The sequence below is a fragment of the Triticum urartu genome, chromosome 7A (assembly GCF_056163025.1).
Source record: "Triticum urartu cultivar PI428250 chromosome 7A, HENAU_Tu73, whole genome shotgun sequence".
NCBI lineage: Eukaryota > Viridiplantae > Streptophyta > Magnoliopsida > Poales > Poaceae > Triticum > Triticum urartu.
In genome coordinates this window covers 5,183,589-5,199,305 of record NC_141879.1, presented here as the reverse complement: position 1 = coordinate 5,199,305, position 15,717 = coordinate 5,183,589, and the positions used below count along the sequence as shown (strand labels likewise).

Below are 15,717 nucleotides of genomic sequence, written 5' to 3'. Positions count from 1 at the left end.
TTTTAATGTTTGTTTCTGAAGAAAAACGCTTCGCTCCTGCTGTGAGATGTTCATCGAACGACTGCATACTGACTGCTTCGCTCAGGAGACGAAAACTGAGATGAAGGATGAAGCAGCGTAGCTGCCACAGCCAGCCTATTTGTGTAATCGGCACCGATCGTGGCGCAGATCGGATGGCCACCAAGGTTACTCTGTTCTTCAACCACAAGGTAACTGACGGCACAGACAAATTCAGAAACTGAACTTGGCCTTGATTGCTAATTTGGTATTGAATTCGTCTTCTTCTGTAGTTACTGCTCATCTTGATACTACTTGGTGGCTGTAGTTACTGCCCTTTTAACCTGGAGAATACACACTAGACTGTGACTGTGTGATAGTACTCAGATCTAATGGCGCCGAATCCACATCAGGAATCCTAGCTGGCTAGGTAGTATAGAACAAACTTACAGATCAAGCCATGACGACTTCACTCCAGCTCTGCAACGAGATGGCGCTGGGGCTACGGGCAACCTCCGCTCGCTGCCACACCGGCATCTCTCTCTCTCTCTCTCCCTCTCTCTCCCTCCCTCCCTCCCTCCCTCCCTCCCTCTCTCTCTCTCTCTGATATTTGTCGCCACCGAATGCAATCGTTGTTGTGGACGATATCCTGGTCTGTTATTCCTTAAAATAGATAAACCTTGGAGGCTTGCATATTGCCAAGGAAACTTTGAAACTCAATTTTTCTTTGTGGCTTGCTTGTGGAGTACAGTATCTTAACCGAGGCTAGTGTTAGCAGAAGGGGCTGGAAAGGGAGAGCTGAGTGTATGTTGTGTAGTGCTGGAGAACTTGTGAAGCGCTTGTGGCTCTTGTGCTCTGTTTCTAAGTGCACACTGGTGGTCTATTTATGTACGTAGTTGAGTTGTGAAGCTTACTTGCCGGAGGCCCGTTGATGATGGATGCCATCAATTCATTCTGTCGCAACCTCTGCTTTCGCTCTGTTTTCTCAACTCTGCTTTACCTGTAGTTAGCCTCCTCTACTCCTCTGCTCTGTTCTGTATTGTCAACTCTGAACATTTGCAAGTCCTTTCCTCTTCTTTTGCTTTGTTTTATGAGTTCTGAATATTTGGCTGTAGCTTCAGAGCCGTTTCAGGCGTCAGGTTGACTCCACTCGGGGCCTGACAGACAATCATCCTCCTTCTGACCACGGGTCAGACGGATGCAGATGCTGACGGCCTCCTCACGTTAGCGCCCCTTTTCGAAAAAGACTGTGATACGGCGCTGAATCTACTCCACCAAAGGCACACCAGCCAGAATGGTTCAAATGTTCAGTTATTTTCTTTTCCAAAGAATGAGCTATCGAATCAGCGAGATCGGAACGGTCCTGCTCTGGACGGATTGCAACTGCATCGTCTCGAGCCTGGTGTTTTCACTTTTGTCAGTCAGAGAAGTCGACAGGGGCGGTTAATCTCGCTCGAGACAGAGCTGGGGTGTGTTCCAGGTATCAGGTTGGCATTTTAAGTCGCTGCAGCTTCTATTGCCTCGACAGCTGGGTTGCCCTTTATAGCCTTTGGAGATTGTGCTATCAATTTCTGATGCGGTAATGACGGATTCTCAGGTGCTGGGTGTACCGCTATGGCTATGGGGATTCGTCTCCTAAAAGACGATAAAGCGCTTCTCATAAGTTTGTCCTGAATGCACATGAGTTTGTTTCTCATGAATTCAGATTTGGTGGCTTCCTGCTATCCTGTGACAGTCCATCATTTTATGTTTATGTTGTTGGACAATGGTTCCATGAATGTAATCAGGACATCACTTGCCGATTATGTGTGTCCTTAATTATGCGTGCTAATTGTGCATACTAATCTTAGTAGTAATACTATTCATCACCCACGATGCAGAATAAGTTATTCTTCATCCAAGGTAATCTTACGATCGCTTCATAAATAAATTATGTTTGGAATACAAATAGTTACATTTATATTGATTTACTACGTAAAATTTGATATAACAAAACAAAAATATAGATTATAAGACCAGAAAAATCGCATTTTATGTATGTTTTACGCTATGTTTTTACATTCGTAATTTTTACATAACGTAAAATATTTTTTACGGCGAGTATATATTTTCTTACATTCTTTTTTTACGTATAAAATAAGACTAAATTTACAAAAGTAAAAATACGGTGCATTGATGTCAAAATAGAGAGCGGGTGAAGAATAACTATTCCTCACCCAGGGTGACGAATAGCGTGACCCCTAATCTTAGAATGAAAATAATATAATACAACGTTGCACTTTACACCAAACACTAGATTTGGTACAAAAATAATAATTTGGGGGATTGCACATGGGAATTCGGGATGGAGGTTTGTTACCCTGCTTGGTAATGGTAACTCATGGTTTTTTTTTTTGGAAAAGGAGGATATCCCCCGGCCTCTGCATCAGAACGATGCATGCGGCCATCTTATTACAGATGAAAACACAAATACTGGAGTAGAAAACAAGTTTCCCCATTCTCCTCGCAGTATTTGATTTGCTGCTTGGGACTGAAGAGACGAACAACTCTTCTCTGCTATGCAACTGAAGCTCCTGAACAACATGTTAATGGCGGACCGAGACGCTGCCTGCCCCTCTCCTCGCGTCAATGGCGGATGCTACCTTTTTTCCCTTGGAGCACGGACCGGACTATTTCAGAGTTAATTCCCTCGTCCACCTGATACAAAATGAGGAAACAACGGGTCAGTCGAAAAGGACATGGAATTTTACTCACATACAAGCTGTTTGAATGGATCGTTTGAAGAACTTGGATGACATCCAACTCCAAACAGACCCAGTAGGCTGGAAAACTCTGTTGACCTCCAGCGACATAAGCTGAACTTCCTCTGTTTTTCTGAACTCTGAATATTTGCAAGTATTTAGCTTCATCTGCTTTTGCTCAGTATTCTGAAAATAAGAAGCGTTGGCAACAACAAATGTACTGTATGATTGAACGGAATCAGCAACCTGGTCTGGAAGACCATCACGTAAAGCATGTTGGTGTGCCAGCGAGTGAAGTAAACTCTGTAACAAATGGAAGTGGCGAGACCTGACATAGCCAATGCAGCTGCATCTTTGACAACTGGGACCATCTCTCATTTATCCCGAGAACAACACATGCATGCAATTGGAATCAAACACACCAATTGTTGAAGAAACCACGCGAACGGAACCACCGACTGCATCCCTTGTTGACCCATGCCTTTGTACGAGCTCCATGTGTTGGGGATGTACACGGAACGGAAGGGTATTTCTCAACAGCCCAATGGTGAAGAACGCGGTTGCAAGGAATGGTGGCGTGCTGTGGCGGCTTGGATGTGGTGGCGTTGCGGCGGTTATGAAGCTGTGGTGTGGTGCGGCAGCCCCACCGATGGCGATTTTTGTTGTTGTTGTTCACCATGTTACAGGGCCTTCTCTTTTGCCGAGCATATGAACTTGGAAAATCATCTGTGCCAAGTGGCAACAACGCTGCTGTCCGCTCTGTTCCATCTGGTCTTTTTTTTATGTCGTGTACTGGCTTTTAACACTTAGCAAATGCACGACAAAAAAAAACTCGGCAAGGAGCCCTTTGCTGGAAGTGTGTATGCCGATTGTAAACTTCGGCAAAGCCTTTACCAAGTGTTTTTCATCCTTATTTGGCACTAAACTAACAATTTGATTCCAGCACCGGGCACTAAGCAATACACATCAACTCTATAAGTCAGGTTATAATTACTGACGTGGCAACCAACATGTTACAAAACTATGAGTAGTCAGAGCCAACGCGCAAGCAATACTTGCCAAAGCCAAAAGTTGACAGTGAGCACTAGCGTCAATGTCAGGCACAAAATGCTTGCATAGTTCATCATATGAAAACTAGCTTATCTTTCTAGTTTGATATGAATCATATCACTACCTGCATATTTCGTCATGCTAAAACTACCTTGTATAAATAGGAGAAAACCATCTGAAACTAGCTTGTATAAATGAGTTGTTTGATATGAATCATATCACTAGTAGAAAACCATCTGAAACCATAAACTGAGCCAATAGAAGAAATAATCTGCACTACTTGTATATATCTTTGAGCTAGAATCTAATGTTCGATGCGTACGGAACAAAAAATATGCACCGTTTGGAAGAAAACATGAGGGTAAGGAAGAAAACAAATTAACACGGAGGCTATGTAATCATAAGGAAAGAAACAACAATGTGCTAGGCAGATGAACATTCATGACCAGCAGGCAGGGATGACAATGCCCGTTTGGAGATAATCAAGATGATCAGTAGGTGATCGTTCAACTGTACTTGTTGCATCGTTGGACGGTGTGATGGATCAGGCTCTATGCACCAGACAGCGACGATGATCACTTGAAATATCTCACTTGCGATCACAGCTCCCGGGAGTGGGATCCGTGTGTCCAGCAAATTCCGAAGCAACATAGTTTTGTCGACAATGGATGAAAGGAAATCACCTGGGTGATATCCCATGAACAACTCTAGAACTAGCACTCCGAAGCTGTAAATATCACACTTCTCAGTCACCCTTGTTGTGTATGCAAGCTCTGAAGAAATATCAACATTCGAGAGTCAATTTTGCTACCTATATCATCTAAATGCATTGATCAATAAAAACTCTTCTAGTATGTTTATCTAAAAGTACCAACATAGTGATATAATTTTACCTGGGGCAAGATATCCTTTTGTCCCGGCAAGATTTGTGCAGTTTGATCCATTCACATCTAGTATTTTTGCTAGACCAAAATCCGAGATGCAAGCATTAAATTCAAGATCAAGCAAAACATTGCTGCTCTTTATATCTCTGTGGACTATCGGCGTGAAACAACCGTGATGCATGTATGAAAAAGCATGAGCAACATCCCCAACAATATTTAACCTCCTCGTCGAATCCATTTCAACTGCAATTTCTAGACAATCTAAAGATGTTGCTAAGCCCCTTCTGTCCATGTATTCATATACAAGGAATCTTCCCTGAGTTGCAGAGCAGTAACCAAATAACTTTGCAATGTTGCGATGTCGAATGTGCACCAATGAGTGTATTTCAAGGTTAAATTGCTCATCATCTTCTGCCACATGGATCTTCTTCACCGCTAATAATTCACCTGTTGGTAAGTAAGCCCTATAGACAGATCCATTCCCTCCAGATCCGATGCAAAAATCATTGCTGAAATTGTTTGTGGCATCAATAATTTTCTTGTACACATATTTCCCATCAAAGTTCCAGATGGCGTACATCATGGTCTGTTCTACTTCATTTGATGTTTCTATCTTATTTTTCTTCCTTTTGCAATGCCATGTTACTAGTGTAATGACAAACACAAAAGATATAACAACTGGTATAATAACTAGTAAACTAGCATGAGATGTTTTCCCTTGTTTACTACTTCGAGGAAGGTCACAAGGGGGCAAAACTTCCACAACACAACACAACACAATTTCTTATTATTCCTGAACCATTTGATTGGAGCTTCTTCGAAAAACCTAGTATGTGGCACTGACCCTTCTAGTTTGTTGTATGACACATCCATGGATAGGAGACTGGTCATGCTTCGAAATGATGGCGGGATGTTGTCATTCAGTGCATTGTGAGAAAGATTCAAGGCTTCAAGAATACCAAGACCGCCTAACAAACTTGCAATAGAGCCAACAATTGAATTGTCACTTAGATCCAACATATCTTGTAGGTTTACTAACATCCCAAGTTCGATAGGAATTGTACCATTTAGGTGATTGTGGCTCAACTTTAGAAAGTGAATCTTTAGGCACTGCTCAATTGATCTTGGTATTTTCCTAGTTAGGTTGTTTGATGACAGATATAGATACTCCAAGTTGTTCAGTGATACAATTTCTTGTGGCATATTTCCCTGGAGCAAGTTACCAGAACAGGCTTAGGCTAAACAACATCGTTACGTTGCTGATTTCTCTCGGAATCTGTCCTTCAAGCTCGTTTGATGAAACATCAAGCATCCCCAAATGAGTTAATTTCCCTATACTTGATGGTATTACTCCAGTTATATTATTGTTTGATGCACGTAGCACAGTAAGTTTGTAGCACTCACCCCGAAGATGAGATTATCTGTGGAACGATTTATTTGAACTGACATCACTATAGAGAAGATTTGGATAAGCTCCCATCCCGGTGATATCTCCTTCAAGTTTATTTCGTTCAAGTCAAACCCTTACTAGGCTCTTACAACTTAGCAAGCTTGATGGTAAGGGTCCAACCAAGTTGTTGCCAGTAGCAGACAAATGTTGTAGCTGACCATCCAGTAGCAGACAAATGGTAGTGGTAGTGGTAGTAGAGCAGGAAGGAGATGTTGCAAGTGTTTTTTGGTGGGCTGCGTTGGGTTGCTGCCGTCCAGATTAAGGGCTCGGCGGGCCTCGGAGCGCCGACTACGATCAGCAGTTCGCACCTACGCGTCCTCGCCGCTTCGTCCGGCGAGGAGCCTGACCCTGAGCTTGGGCTCGGCGGTAGGATCACGGTGTCGGCACTGACTTGGATGACATCGCTCCGGCGCACGCGCTCAGAGCTTGATCTCCAGCGTGGACATGGCGGTACGTGACCACAATTCTAATATGGGCTGCTTTAGTTATTTGTAGGTCATATATAAACTGAGCCTGATCTCTGGATTTACTAATTAGCCAATACTTTCTGTCTCAGGGTCGTCTGGCGAGCCCAGTCTTGTACACGATGCTACTCCAACGCAGAACATCTTCCCTGCTTAACCGCCCTCCGGCCACCCCGCCACCCTGTCGCCCGCCGGCTACCCTGCCACCATGCCGCAGCAGCCACTTAGCCGGCGGGCCACGCAGGCCTCGTGTAGGGCACTGAGGAGGATGCCGCAGTGGCCATGGTGAAGGGCATGCTCGGCGGCGGGCTGTGCCGGCCTCATGCAGGTCACCAAGGAGGATGCCGCAGTGGCCATGGTGAAGGCGATGCAGAGGTAGAGCAATGTGTTAATATGAGGGGGCCAATGCCCCCCCCAGCTAATTTGAACCAATTTTTGAAAGAAAAAAGGGAGGGCTTACACGGGTGTAAATTGCAAAAAATCACCACAATTGGGGACCCTAATTCTGAAAACCACTACCATTCAGATTTTTTTTTCAAAAACCCACCATCTTTGTGATGACAGTTTGCAAAAAATGCTGATCGGTTGATTAAAGCTGTTTGACGAAAAAACTGACAGCTGGGTCCCTCCATATATGATGATGTGTCATGAAACAACTCACAAGTTTGAGTCAAATATTAGGCTGGTGTAGGCACCACCCATCATTCTCACTCCCACTCCTCTTCCTCCTCTGGTCAATACCAACACACTCATCATGAACGCATCGATGCCCTTGCCATCGTCGTCCCAGCCACGGGTGCTTGCCTGGAGACTCAGGAGAGCGGGAGAAAGGGAAGGCGGAGCTCACCAGGAGTTTGTAGCCGATGCAGGGGTGGCAGGGGAGCTTGGGTTTCGATGGCTTGGAGCGTGGCGGCTGCTGCCGGAGCTAGTAGGGTGATGACGGGAGGTAGGAGGAGGTTGTTGGGCTCGTCGTGAAGATGCCCTGTGGCACTGGGGTGTTGATGCAAAGCATCTAGTGGACACGGCGAGGTCTGGCGCTTGACTTCTCGACCAAACCGAGCTTCGCCTCGCCGAGTGGGCAGGGGAGAGGGCGCGCTGGAGCTCGGCCTCGTCGGAGCGGGATGGCGCGATGTGTGTGCCTGAATTTTACTTCTTAAATGTAAACTTAATCACCTAACTGTGATAGTGGCAGGGATGCATATGAGAGAGGCGAAGGTTAGGGTTTTGGCTCCTCCATTCCTGCTAGTTGGATCGGTGTTCCACTCGGCTATGGCACCCTCTTGGAGAAACATGGATGTGTGTGGGGGGGGGGGGGGGTGGGGGGGCTAGCTACCATCTGGTTTGGGTGGGGCAAATTGTTTGGTTTTGGTGGTTTTGGTACCAAGGGGGAGGAGTTGAGACAGCAACGATGACCTCTCTACTAAATAAGTCCTCCTGGCTCCACCTCTGTTCTGGCATTGTGATGTTTGCCAGTGCCGGGGAGCGAATGGAAGTGGTTCTTTGCTGTTTGAATCTACTTGACAGGGTAATTTGTTAATTATCAACGACCGTCGCCACCTCAGCACTTATCATGCAGCAGAAGCTAGGAGCAACATGAAAATAAGAACCCAAGAAGTTGGTTGAATATGCAGACTGAGCTATGTGTTTCATGGCCATGATCTCTTAATGATTGGACTTTTGGTTGCTCTAATGTTGTCCTAAATTTATGATTATTCGTTGGTGTTCCTCTTGGAGTTCAGGCACCTAATGAGGTATCACATTCGTGATTGAAAAAGGTCAATTTATGTTTTTGGACTGATCACCTAATTATTATTATCTCATCGGTCGGATGTTTATCAACAAGTTTTCTTATTGTGCTTCGTAATCATGAAGTATATTTTTTTTTCAATTCAGGTATGCATTGCAGCGAAAATTGTTCTTTTACTATATGTATAGACCAATTGTGCTCACAAGCAGCGCTGATTGAGCGCCAGAGAGTTGAACGACCTTTTTTAATATTATGAAATTGTATTTTGGTTGACAATTGAAAATATATCCCTACTCTTACATATTTGTGCTTTCTTTATAATTGTAACTCTTTAATATACAACAAGTATGTGTGTAGATGATATATGAGAACGTGTTCTAGAGGCTGCCCTCATATTTTCCGCCTTAAATTGTTTATTGGAATGTTATTACTTTTTTTTCAGCCAAATGTGTTTGGTAAGATTTTTTTTCAAATGCATAAACAGGTCAACGACTTATAACATTACTTCTGCCAACCTTCACCACTCAATATCTTTTTGTACAATATCTCTTTATTGACTAAAAATTCCACTAGATGTTTTACTGTGATGAAGTGTAATAATGCTCAAAAACATTATTGGTAGCATATAGTTCCGCAGCAACGCTCGGGGAATCATCTAGTTAATATATATGACCTTGCCAAGTATAACTGCATGTGGCCGCATCGTCGTGCAGCCAGCCAGGCCACAAGCTCGATGAAAAGGACTTGGGGAGCTGATTCTCCTCATCGACTTTTTTTTTGACAAATAATATATCTTACTCAATCACCAAAACAGTGGCATCATTTACAAGCAAAGGAATGACCGCACTAGGGGCAGTATCCATCCAAAAACCAGGCGTAGAAAATTTAGCTAATCTCGCCATTTCATGAGCTACCTGGTTAGCTTCCCTATTACAATGATCATAAACAACATGATTAAAATCTAATGACATGAAATAACAATCGTCAAAAATTTGCGCTATCAACCGAAGAAGAATTTCTGTCTTTAAGAGCTTCGATGACCTCAATGTTGTCGGAGTTGTTCTCAATTTTACTGCATCCAACTGTACGAGCAAGATTCATGCCAAACCGAACTGCAGTTGCCTCGGCTGTAAATGAATCAAAACATATATCAATTTTTTTTCGTTTGCAGCAGCTATGAACCGGCCATTGTGGTCCCTAAGAACAACACCAACCGAACCCTGTAGTGTATCCATATCATATGCAGCATCAACATTCAGTTTGGCATATCCAATTCTAGGCTTCATCCATACTGCCGACTTCTGTTTAGCTTTGGGTGCACATGAAATAATATAGTTCGCCGACAAAGCTCTCACAGCCAGGTTTATTTGAGGAGCGCTTTGTGTAGATTCCCCATGAATTAATTTTCGTCTTTCGTACCACAAGAACCACGCTGTAGTTGCCACTACTTCTCTCAACTTTGACAAGCCCAGAATATGAATGTCATGGTCTTTTAAGCACAACAAATGTTCCAGAATAGCCTCACCGGCCCTGTCCACCAAGCATGCCTTTTTAATTATATCTTCCATACCTAATAATTTCCACACATCGGTTGCAAACTTGCACTCAAACAGCAGGTGCTTGACATTGTCAGGACCTAAGTTGCACGCCGGACAACTGGGATTTATTTTGATATGCTTATTTGCAAGAATTGATCGGCAAGGAATCGCACTATGAAGTGCCCTCCAGATGAAAAATTTTAATCTTTGCTGGGCACAATAACGTCCAAACCGAATCCCAAATATCTCTCTGATTCGAAGTTCCCTCTGAAGATTGTATTTTACTACCGAATTGAGATTCCCAAATACCATGGTAAGCTGAACGCACCGTGAACACACCTGTTCTTGTTAGATTCCATGCCAGAAAATCGGTCATTTCATGCACTGGTAATGGGATTGCAAGTATACGTTCAGCGTCCACCTCCCAGAAGGTTTGCCGAACTAGCTGTTCATCCCAGTCCCCTGTCAAAGGATCAATGAGGTCATTTACTCGTGACAAAAGGTGATTTCCATGAACAATTATCACCTTTCTGGAAGGCGATTGAGGAATCCATTCATCATCCCAAATCTTAATTTTTGCCCCATCACCTACTCTCCATATGTGCCCAATCTTTAGGGCCTCGACACCAGCCATTATACTTTGCTAGGTATACGAAGCTTTCTTCTTTAAAGTTGTATCGAGAAGGTCTCTACCAGGGAAATATTTCGCTTTCAGAATCCTTGCACACAAAGAGTCTGGATTATCAATGAGTCTCCAAGCCTGTTTTGCCAATAAAGCCAAATTAAAGCAGTGGATGTCTCTAAATCCCATTCCACCTTTCTTTTTTGGAATACACATCTTCCACCATGCGAACCAGTGCATCCTATTGTGAGTTGCATCATCACCCCACCAAAAACGAGAAATCGCATCCGTCATTCCTTTGCAATTTTTTTTAGGAATTTTAAAGACGGACATCGCGTAAGTTGGTATTGCTTGTGCTACTGACTTAATAAGGATCTACTTCTCTCCTGAAGACAGGCACTTTTCCTTCCATCCACTAAGTCTCAGGACTAGACGGTCAATCAAAAATTGAAAACTCTCACTTTTTTCAAACCCAAGAGTAGCTGGTAATCCCAGATATCTATCATTCAAAGCTTCAGTCATAATATTTAGAGTAGAGCAAACCTCAGCCTTCATATCCACTCGTGTGCTAGGGCTAAAAAAGATACTAGACTTGTCCACACTGACAATATGTCCAGAGGCCACACAATATGTGTCTAAGATTGTTCTCAATCAGACGGGATTTTGAACATTGGCCTTCATCAATACTAATGAATCATTAGCAAACAGTACATTTGTGACAGCCGGTGCATCATGACAAACCTTAACTCCCACTAATTCTCCAACCTGCTCAGCATGGGATAATAAAGATGTTAGTCCTTCAGTACAAAGGAGGAACAAATATGGGAAGAGCGGGCCCCCCTGTCGTAAACCTCTGGTAGGTTTGAAAGTATCAGTCTCAACGGAATTATATCTCACTCTATACTCCACCGAAGAAACACATAACATGATCAATTTTATCCAATCATCATGAAACCCAAGTTTTGATAGAATTGCTTCCAGGAAAACCCACTCAACTCTATCATATGATTTATGCATATCGAGCTTAACAGCACACCACCCTTCCTTACCCACCTTCTTCTGTTTGATTGCATGTAAACTTTCATATGCGATGAGCACATTGTCAGTAATAAGCCTTCCAGGAACAAATGCACTTTGAGTTGGGCTAATTATCTCTGGCAGAAACACCTTTAATCTCGCAGCAATCATCTTTGAGATAACCTTATAGACTACATTACATAGGCTAATAGGTCTAAATTGTGTAACATTCTCTGGATTAATTACCTTTGGTACCATAACAATCGTTGTATCGTTCCATCCTTGTGGCATGACTCTGGTGTTCACTGCATTCAAGACCTCATCCACCAAATCCTCGCCAAGCATATCCCAAAATCGCTTGTAAAATACCGCATGTAATCCATCCGGCCCTGGGGCTTTGAGATCACCAATAGAAAATAGTGCCTTCCTAACTTCCTCTGCGGTATAAGGCGCCAGAAGAGTATTATTCATCTCCTCGGATACACGCCTGTGTACCTTATTCAACACATTTAGATTCGGACTTTGCACTTCTGCCGTAAATAGGTTCATAAAATAACCAGATATGATACTATCCACATCATTAATATCTTCCTTCCATACTCCTGTATCATCCAGAAGTCGCTTTATACAATTTCTTTTTTTCCGAGCACTTGCCGCTTTATGAAAGAACGACGTGTTCCTGTCACCATGGAGGAGCCAATTGGCCCAACCCCACTGCAACCAAATTAACTCCTCTTGATCAAGTAAATTTTCAATAATAATTTGTGACTCTTTTAGTTTCTGACGCACCTCCACTGTCAATGGCCCTCTTCTCAATTTCTCCATCTCTTTCTGCAACTTTCTAATTCTTATTTTCGGACCCTGAAGAGTATCTTTGTCCCACTGGTGTAGTTCAGTCTTAACTGCTTTTGTCCGATCCGCTAGTGAAGGCCCAATACCAGCTAATTTTGCGTGCTCCCAAGCAGTATTAACTATTTCCTCCACGGCTGATTCACTCAACCATCTTGCTTCAAATCTCCTTTCTACTGTTGGTCTTCTTCCCATGGCAGCGGCAAAATAATCTGTATCTAAAAGGAGTGGTCTATGGTCTGAGTGGACATGATGTTCGTGAACTACTGCTGCATACGGAAATATCTCAGCCCACTTCTCATTACAAAGTGCCCTTTCCAGTCGCTCTCTGGTGATTCCACGGCTCCAGGTGAATGGGTCCCCGATTGGCATGACCTCTTGCAACCCACAATCATCTATACAGTCTCTAAAATTTTGCATAAAATGATGAGGTCTAATACTTCCACCTTCCTTCTCACTAGACACAAGAATTTCGTTAAAATCTCCGATAATCATCCATGGTCCTATAGCGTTGTTATGAAGATTCCTCAAATGTGTCCAGGACATATGCTTCATCTCCCAAGAAGGCTCTCCATAAAAGCATGTGAGACGCCACACCACATTGTTACCATCCATCACAAAACAATCTATAAAATTCGGCGAGGAGTAATTTAACACAACTTCATTGGAAAGATTGTAAAAGAGTACAAGCCCTCCCGACCGACCATCACTCTCAACTATATGGATCAAATCAAAACCTAACTTCACTCGGATTTCATTTGCCTTATCAGTATTCAGATGTGATTCAGACAAGAAAACCACATCCGCTTTCACCCACCCTTGTAGATCCAAGAGCTCTCGAACTGCCGTGGCTGAAAGCATTCCACGACAGTTCCATGCCAGGGTTTTCATTGCGTCCGGCGATCCTCCGCCGCGGAGGCCGCCGATTCTCCTGTAGAAGAACTATCAATGGCTACACCATCTGTACCTTTCAGCTTCTTTCTACTCACATTTTCTTGTGAAGTACCCACAAGCCCTTCCTTTGGTGTCTCTCCACCCCCATCAAACTGAACAACGATGTTTCCTGTGTACCCAGCCGGAACTATTGCCCCGTTGCTCTCATCCAGTGTCATTGCCGAGTTCATTGGGAGTGTGCGTACATAAGCATTTCCTATTCCAGTTATGTTTGCATCTTCAGCAATTCTTTTCCCTTGCATATTCCCTGTCCGAACATCCTGACTTCTATTCAGGATTAATGCACCTGACTCTGTCTCCATGTCCTGCACTCCATCTTTCTCTAACAGTGCATTGTGGCGCCAACTCATCATGTTGCTTGTACCATTGATACTGTCAGACATGTCACCCCTACCATGACCAGGAACAAAGTGGGGAGGACCCCTTCCACGCCCAGGACCAAAGGAGGGATCACCACGTCCGGCTCCTCCTCTACCCCATCCAGAATTTCTCCCTAAACCGCGGCCTCTACCATGTCCTCTTCCTCCATCCATGAGTATAAAATCACCCCACTCTAATTTTGTCACATCATGCTCTCCCGAACCACACTCCTGGTACCAATGTCCAAGCATACCACATTTGCCACAGAAAATATGGATCTTTTCATACTGAACTTGATAGTATTCGGTGACCTCACTTTTTGTTATGGAGACAAATCTGATCAGCTTCCTAGTCACCGTTAATTCCACCCTAACACGAACAAATTCACCAACCAAACCAGCTGGGAGAGTAGTCTGGACTTCGAGTACCTTACCCATCTTGCGACACATGCATTTGATTGCCACCGGAATCAAGAAATTGTCGGGCAGTTTTAGAACCCTAGCCCACACAACGATCTTATCCAGAACCACAGATCGTGGGTTCATGAACCCATCATACTCAGTTATTAGCAGACCTTGATCCCAGAACAGCCACGGTCCCATATTCATGGCAGTATTCCAATCTCCTAAGCATCCAAATTGGACTGTAAACAGATTATCTTCAATCTTGCGCCACCGCACCTCCCTTGCTGGATTCCAAGCCGCTCGCATATCAGAGTACAGAGCTGAGGGACTGAAACCCTTGTCGGTGTGGACCTTGGCAATTGCGAGCCACTTAGCTGTGATCGGCTCTTCCTTGAACTCCTCCTCCCAGACGAATTGCTCTTCCTCATCCTCTTGCAGGTCCAGACGACCTAGTAGATCCTCCACCGGCTCCCTGTCTTGTCTTGCAGAACCTGTCTTTCCTTGTGCCGCCATCTAGATGACTTCCAATTGCCCTAGCCCTCTTACGAGGAGAGAACGAACCCTCCAGATATTCTCGTTCCTAACCAGCCTGATCAGGGGTGAGGAAAGACGAGCTCCGGAGAGGATTGAATTTTATTGATTAAGAATAAAACTCACGGCAGGGGAAGCCGCCGAGAGGAACTCGAAACCCTAACGGGGAAGAAAACGTATTCGATACTTATATTCTCCTCATCGACTTTGTATAGATACTTGGAGAAGAAACTTGACATCATATCCTATGATAGGAATGAAATGAGAGCTAGCCTAGCCATCGTAGCCTTCACATATGTATGGATGACGTGGTGCAAGTTGGATATTTCGTGCGTGCGCAATTCCTACACATATCAATGGTTACCCACACTTAACCGACTCAACTGAGTTGAGATTTTCCACATAGCACTCTAGCACGAGTCTTCTTCATCTCGGCAAAGTTCGGTGCTTAAATAACTCGTGGGTGACTTTATCTATCTATCTATCTTCTATCTATCTATTATATAATTAAGATAGAAGACAAATAAGACACCACGTTAATCCACATAGATTAAATTATCTTGACCGTAAAATATAGATATGAACGGTTGAGATTTAAAAGATACAGCGTTACATATAAATATTATTCCATACAAACAGTTGGACATGTCACGTGTCATATACTAATAGTTCAACATGTTATAAGAAAAAAGACGTGTTCATAGGAAAATAAAAAAACACTACCTTACGTTGGCGTTACACAAAAAAAGTACACATGGGGACAGAAAAAGTGAAGTTAGGTAGCCAGCTATGTAAGAGTCCAGTTAAGAAAAAAGGAAAGAGTCCAACCATAGAAAGGAAGGGTTCTGATAGAATATGTCTGCTAATTCCTAAAAAAACAGAGATGACGTCAGATATAGTTTTAGCAAAGTAATTAGGCTAGACGTCTTCCGCGTTAAATAAGTATTCATGTGTCCATATCCCGTACGTTTCTGCGTGCCAAGTAATGCGATGAACTGATTGAAAAAAGAAAAACATGGCGGCGGGTGAGAGTCCAATTACCATACGGCCATGTACCTGTTCAAAAAAAAGGCCATGTATCCCATGCGGGCAGCAGTAAAAAGAGAATA

At 43.5% G+C, this 15,717-nt stretch overlaps 1 pseudogene; it reads right to left on the bottom strand.

The window, feature by feature from the left end:
- The window catches only part of LOC147956739 (uncharacterized), a 76,898-nt pseudogene extending 64,344 nt beyond the window's left edge, over window positions 1–12,554 (bottom strand).
- Window positions 12,555–15,717: the final 3,163 nt, after the last annotated feature.